Raw genomic sequence first — 8011 nt, 5'->3', positions numbered from 1 at the left:
CCAGCTTCCACTCAACTGGGACCTCTCTAGATTCCCAAGACTGTTGAGAAATAATTGAGAGAGATCTCATGATGATATCAGGCCACTTTCTATCACAAATCACATTAAAAACATGCTAATTCCCATGACAATCTGATTTTATACTCTGACTCACATCTACAAAAGAAAAAAATGAGGGCTCAAAAAGTGAACAGTGTTCAATATTCTCTTTAAGCAAAATCTTCCTCATGGATTTATGTATGCCTGCAATTCCTAACATTAAACTTCATTAATGCTCAGTTTGCTCTGCATATATAAATGGGATATGTATCAATGCAGCATGAGTTGTATTGTCCTAAAACATGTCAAACAAGTGTGGAGTAACTTACCTCTAAAGGCAGCTAGGTGTGACAATAGTTCCTGAGAAAATGAAGATGACTAGCTAGCACTAGAAGGGTAGCTTCTGTACCTCTTACAAGTTCGGTGACACAGGCCGCCATCTTATTTTGCATGAAATTCATCAAAACACACAAATCTAGATGTTTGTCTGCTAAAGGACAGTATCTGATGTTTCAATGCTAACACATTTTCAATATAGATTTATTGAAAAATCTTTGTAGCTTCATTGCTTTGTAGTCTCTGTTTAGAAGACAACTCTGGAATTACAATTGTACATTCTATATCAACAGCAGCTGATTACATGTCATGATCTTTAACGATTCAAAGACTTTCTTGATTTCAGAGTCATGAACATGCTCAGATCCAAAGCAGAACTTCAAGAACATGTATGGAGTATACAGGGCCACTCCAGAGTCGATAACTTTGCCATTTTCATGTCATTTAGATAGTCTTTGTAAATCAACGTCATTTGAGGAGTTTAATCCTGGGGGATAGATGGCAGCTATCAATTTCCACAGATTTTGAAGAAGGAAGTACCAAATACCATTTGGGTGCAGAGTTTTAGAGAACAAAAAATATTAAATAGTCATAACATAACAGTTAAAATGGTAAACTCTAGTAGCTCCTTTATCATAACCATGGCCTATTATCTAAATAAATAATAAAACAATATTAAAAAATAAAAATAAATAAATAAACAACAACAACAACAAAACACAACGTATCTGGTGTGTTATATATATGAAAAAATATTTTGAAGAGTAATTTTATTACCATGTTTAGCATGTCCTTATTGTTTATGAAACATGTATTTCTTCTGTGCACATGAAGATCCCTATGTATTTATGAATTCACTTGTATTCATAAATTTACATGACTGAATGGCAAAGTGTGGTATATCATAGATTTTAACCCCAAAGCAACAGGCTTGTTATCTTAATTATAAATTTCTCCCAGACCGAATATATGTACACCAAGTTTAAGCCACAAGTTAATTAAAATAACTGACTTTGAAGCCTTCTGGAGGAGAGGGGGAGAAAGAAGGGGGGGTAGGGGGGAGAAGAAGAAGAAAAGGGTTGAGGGGAAAGGGGAGATAAATGAAGTGAAGAGAAAGAAGAGAGGGGGAAAGGAGGAGAAAAGGGGGGGGCGGGAAGAGGAAGAGAAAAAAGTGGGGGAAGGGGAAGGGAAAGAAAAAAATGGAACAGACAAGTTGAAATTTGCACTACTGCTAGGGTAGCAATAATCTCACTATTGCCTTCGACTTCAGTAACTGTTTTTTTGCATGTCAGGACTACTTAAATTGAGACGTTTCAAGTGCAGACCATCTTCATGGCCATTATTCCCAATGAAGTTTTCACAAATTGAACATTCATCTCCATCTCAGCTTCCCCAAAATAACTCTCAAAATTTTCTTATTCTAAAAATGGAGTATTTACCTGAACCATTTTAAATATATATATATATATTTTTTTTTCTACTGTTTAAAACAGCATTTCACTACTAATAATCACCAAGATGTTGCCAGCTAGGTCTGAAAGCCAGACCTTCTGCACAGGAGGCATTCCACTTGATTATGTAAAATTAATTTTCTTGTCAATAGGAACCATATGAAAGATTCCAGAATGACTTTTCTGTAAAATGGAAGTGATGAAACATCTGGTTTCTTGCATCAATGGTTTTTAAAAGTTAGAAACACAAAAACAGCAAATAAATAAAAAGAAACACTGAGGTATATAAGGGTCTGAGGTATATAAGGGTCTATCAGTTGTGAAAAGTAAGCTCTGCTTGTAATAAAACATGCACAGTAAACCACTATGCATTTAATGCAAGGAGAAAAACTGAACAGGACTGGCAGACTTTTTTTTTTTTTTTTTTTTTTTTTACTGAGAGTACTTCAAATCATAGAATCACAGAATAATTTAGGTTGGAAATGACCTCTAAGATCATCAAGTTCAACAGTTCAAGTTAACCTACTTGAAAAAAGGAGAGATTACAATATTGTACACAGATGTAAACCTTTCAAATAAAGGCGATCATTCAACTTTTAAGTAATATCATCGTTATTTCAGAATACAACCAAGAAGAATTTAATTACTTTACTGAGAAATAAATCAGATTTAAATTTCTTGTCCATTTTCTTATGGTGGAAATATAATCAAGTTGCAATTGATTCTGAAGCTATTTAGCTATTATTAAAAGTAGTAATTACAGAAGTATCATTATCTTTCAGTAACTATGAAAAGGATACTAGATAACTTAGGAGGATATTTTGTTTTTATTTTCATTCTAGAGATGCTTCTAATATCTTATATCATACTTAAATGTAAATCCACGACCACCTCCTGCTTAGGTTCTTATGTGATTTAATATGACTTTTAAGTAAAATCTTGAATTTTGACACTAGACTTAATTTAAATCACAGAAATTATTTACGTCCACAGGAGCAAGTTTTGATCTCTGTAAAATTAGTGCAAAAATTGAATAATCCCAAAGACTTAAGTGAGTCAAAATTTATCCCATTGGATTTATTACAGATCAGAAAAAAAATAAAAAATAAATGTATAGGGCCATTGTCATGGCTATTTCTTTAGAGGTGAAGGTAATGGATGTAAACACAGATAAGGATATTCATGGAAGAAAAATCCTTCATGACTTTATCACCGCTGAGTTTATGTTTTAAATAATAAATTCTCATTAATTTTCTCATGACTGTGAAAAATGTGTATTCTATTACTTCTCATAAGAATTATTCAACTTTTCTAAAATTTTCACATACAGTATTTGACAAACATAATATACTGGAAGTTAATTTTTTCTGTTGCATTCCACTTTATAAAGCTATGTATCAAGCAAAGCTGTATTTCATCTCCGGAATTTTGTCATTCTGTTTAGTATATTCAATAAGTAGTACTGCATTGTGTCTTACCCACAGCTGAAAGTCCACATCCTCAAAATTTTAAGCCAGTATTAGGTTTGTCCTCAAAATATTTAGTTACTGTAGCTTTATGTTTGCCCTTTAATGCAATGACAAGCCTGCAATGACAACAGCTAAAAGTATCAATGTGTTATCACCCCTATTTTCATCAAAAATCCAAATCACACCATCCTGTGAGCCTCAATGAAGAAAATAAACTATCCCAGCCAAAACCATGACAAGGTCTCTGTCACTGTAAATCAAATACAGTTCTCAAAAAATAAAATAAAATCTTTAGAACAAAATGCCACAAGTTCCAGAGGATTTACTAAATATTTTAACCAAAAAAAATTCATTCTTTTGGTGGAAAAACTTATTTACATGCAATATATAGTGAGAAATACCTCAATAGTTTTCTCAGACAGGGTCTTCTGTGAAGCTATTTTGTTTGTGATTGCAGCAGCAGGTGTACTGCAAGCAGGAACACCCAGCAAAAGTATATCATAACCTTATATTCCCTTTTACCCAACTCTTGAGTCCTCTCATTTCCTCATTGCCTGAGTACTACAGGTTCACAATCTACTTGACGCTTATTACTATACCATATATGTACAATTTGATCTGATCAACCATTAACTTCTCCTTTTTCATTTTTTTTTCCCTTCTTCTCTTGTGACTAGACGGCCCATGAGTTTTTATTTTTGCTGATTTCACACTGCTCATCTTGTTTTTCTTAGCTATCCTCTTTATTGTGGGACAGCAAGATCTTCCCCTTACCTGCTTAACTTATTCCCCACTGTTATCCCTGCAAAATCACTTTTTCACTGCAAGGTTAGTGGAATTTTCCACTGTAAAAAACCCTTCTATTGCAAAAAACACAACTTTGTTTCTCACAATATCATGGTAAGCATTTCCAGTTTGTTCCTTAGTGTATATATCTCAAGTAATGGTTTCTCATAACTTCAAAAAAAAAAAAAAAAAAAAAAAAAAAAGAGGGGTTGCTATAACTTGGAAAGAATTGGTTATACTTGATGTATAACCAATTAATTACTTTACTTTCCCCCTAAAATTTGTACCTACATTTTATAGCATGTTTGGAAGTGAAATTAAATTTCCTCAGAATCCATCACTATTTTAGGTGCCTAGGACATCATACCTGACCTCATTTTTCCTCTCCAAAAGGACTTGGTTTTAAGTCCTTAAGGTTGTAAGTCCCGTGTCCTATCTGTGAGCCCCAAGCAAATGATTCAGATACTTAGTGTTAGAAAACATGTCTATGTACTTGAGTAGCTCAAGAGCAGCCTTCCAGGTTTAGTAGAGCATAAAAAGACACCTCAGTTATGCTTCTTATTTCTAGAGCACAACAATAAAATATTCTGCAGGTTTCCCATCTACACCTTTTCTATGAATCTTTCTGCAGAATACCTGTCTTCCTGAGCTTGTCCTTGCTTTTGGACAAAAAAGCAAAAGAATCTGAAGTAAGAAATTGTGTATCTATTGCAAGTTACTTCCTCAAATCAAAGGAGGGAGGGGAGGGCAAAGGAATCTTCCAAACACTAGGAAGAAAGTATAGAGTGGAGGACTGAAAAAGGATGTATATGCATAGACTGCTGCCCAAGAGTTCAATAATAAGGGTATGCAGCAGTCAAGCATTCAATTAATATCTTTACCTAATGCATCCATCAAAAGTTTCTGACTGATGTTTTCCCTGTCACACTGAGGGTGAATAGAGTCAGGTATCCTCACCAGACAGGAAACATAGTCACTGTGGCATTACTTCATACCACATTTTGATTCAAAAACAGAAACCCAGTTCTTGGCTGTTTCAGCCCCTTCAGCAGACGTTGCTAAAAATGTTGAAGTACTTGAATAGATTAAGAAGCTATCCTGGATAAATGACTGATTGTTAAAACATGCATGAGAGCAAAAGCCACTAGGAATTGTCATCAATTAGCAGGAGCACCAAAACAATAAGGTGGATGACTGAAGAGCTAAAAAAGCTCCACTCAGGAAGAAACATGACTGTAAAGAAAAAGACAGTTTCTGCTATACCCACATTGCATCCTCAAGATCCCAATGAAAACATGCACAAACAAAAACAAAACAAAACAAACAAAAAGCATATTTAAAAGAGGAATCTCTTACAGCTAAAACAATTACAGGGATTAACACTTTTTATGTCTTGCTTGTTCAGTTCTCATGTAGAGATGTCTGATTTAGGTGGAGTCAGTGTCATGCTCAGGTCTGTATAGAGAACAGAAAACGCTGACCATAACTGTCACATACATAAGGTGTAGCCATACTGACCGAGTGTAAGGCAAGTTGAATGCACCAGCATTAATTTAAAATAGCATCAGTACCTCCACTGCCCTTAGGTGCCAAGGCAATGTATTTTCCATAGGTTCATTCTCAGTGTGCCTAGCCAATAAGCACACACAGTCAGAATCACCACGAAGGCCTTTAATTAAATAATTATATAATTCTGCTGAAGCAGGTGCTTGGCAGTCTTTCAAAAAGCAAGCACAGCTCTGACTTGAAGCACCATTATTTATACACAATTAACTTCTAAAACTCTCTATCTACTTCTGATTGGTTGTTTTAGCTTGCCTAATTTACATGTATCTTAATTGAGCATGTGTGTTAGAGAGAACCAGTGGTGGGGTGGGCATCAAACAAACCCCACGTTTGTGTTCTAATGGGTATGTTTCTTAATATGTTAATGGCCCTTAATGAGAAAAGGCTTACCATGGATTAGTCAGGAATCTTCCTTTATCTGCTTTCTTTCTGGTTTTCTCACTTTCATTCCTTGTCTCCCTTGCTTCTGATAGCTTAAGGCTATGAATCTCCCTGTTTTCTTCAAGGTCTCCTTGTTTTCTTCAGTTCAAGACGACAAATGGAACAGCACTTTGAAAAGCAAATGCTGCCAGCAGAACATAGAGGTAATTCTGGATGAGCCCAGATGACTTACAAAAACTGTAGAAAGCAAAGTCTAAATGAAGAGGAAGGTCTGATCTCAAGACAGACAGAAGAACTAGTTTTAAGAGACAAAGGGATTTGTCTCTTAAAGTTTTAAGACACCAAGTCTTAAAGACTAGTCACAAAGACTAGTTTTAAGACACAAAGAGCAGCTGTTGCAGGTGGAATGACTTGCAGCTGTAATAAAGGCATGGTCTTTGACCTTGTATATAATATATGAGGTCAACAATATTCTAGTGTTTTTGTAAAGTCAACATGTTAATGAATCCTGCCAGCAACTTGGAAGAGACCAAGCTCAGCCATGCTTTGTTTATGCTCTCCTAGCCTGAAAATGTTTACTGTTAAAATGTATTTTTTCCCTGAAAAGTACAGACATCTTGCTGGTTCTTTCTTGTTACAGGTCAACAACTGCAACACCTGGGGTTAGATCACCCCAAGTCTGCATAGTCAAGGTTTTTTTAGTCTTTTGGGTGGAAGGAGAGGCAACAATGAAAGGAGAAAGAGGAAATTAAAACACTGCTAGTTAAAGTCATTGTCTGATTCGAGTGCATGTAGATAGCAATAAATCTCACATACATTTTTATCAAATGAGTTTCTTTTTTTTTTTTTGATTAGTTGATTTTGTTTTCTTTTCAATAGTGTGGACATAAGGTAAACAACATTGAAGTTTAGGGGATATTTTCTATTTAATTCAATCTGCAGGACTTTCATGCAAGGCTTAACATTCATTATGCTTTATATAATCTACCTTAAAAACTTTGTCTCTCGCTTCTTGCATCAGTGTAGTAAATGTGTGTTTGTCTTGTTTTTGGTTGGTTGGTTATTTTAATTTTCTTCCCCCGCCTACCCTAGAACAAAACAAACAAAAATATTTGACCAAAATGCTCAGATATAATACACTGGCAAAAATATTTAACTTTATATATATACATGTATGTATGTATATATATATATATATATATATATAAACATAATTTCTTTGATTAATGTTATACAACAAACAGAAATTAAGTCTCCAAGGCACTCTTTTGTTTTTCCTTATATATATATATTTTTTTTTTTCTCTAGGTTAATTCAGGAGGGAACTGAGAAAAAGCGATGAAATATTTTTTTATAAAACAAAATTTAGGTGAAGTAGGAAAAACACTTTTATTTTGTTCTTGCATTCAGACCATAACTTCTTATATCACTGACTTAGTGCTCTGTTAAAACAATGTTGTTACTTAAATATACTATATGAATATTTTTCTTCTGTGTTGAACTGCCTTTCTGATGGTGTACTCAGTCACATTATGCATGTGCAAGTTGTTTGTCCATCAGCCAGCTATTAACAAAATACTTTTAGCATGAACTGACCTGTGGGTCTATCCAGTCTAGGATAACACTTCTCTAAATTTCTCCACTGCCTTGAAGCCAAAGTTTTTTTGTTTGTTTGCTTTGATGTGAAAACTGGTTTTTGAACTTTGTATAGGATGTATAACCATAACCATTGAATTCAAACAGACCACTTTTGTCTTCAATTCATAAAATGAAAGACAAAACTAGAGGCTGCTTAATTAAATGTCATATATTTATTGTTTGTTTTGAAACTCTAATTAAATTAGGACTAGGCAGAATGTTATTCTGAATATCAATATTTTCATTAAGATAAAAAAAATATATATATAAAGTTGCATTAACTAAATGGCAAGCTAAAACATGTAGCATTACATTGCAAAGTAAGCCTGCCTGTCGTATCTGGCA

Source organism: Aythya marila (assembly GCF_965140915.1).
Source record: "Aythya marila genome assembly, chromosome: 1".
Classification (NCBI taxonomy): domain Eukaryota; kingdom Metazoa; phylum Chordata; class Aves; order Anseriformes; family Anatidae; genus Aythya; species Aythya marila.
The sequence above is the reverse complement of the archived record's forward strand: the minus strand, read 5'-3'. Positions refer to the sequence as shown.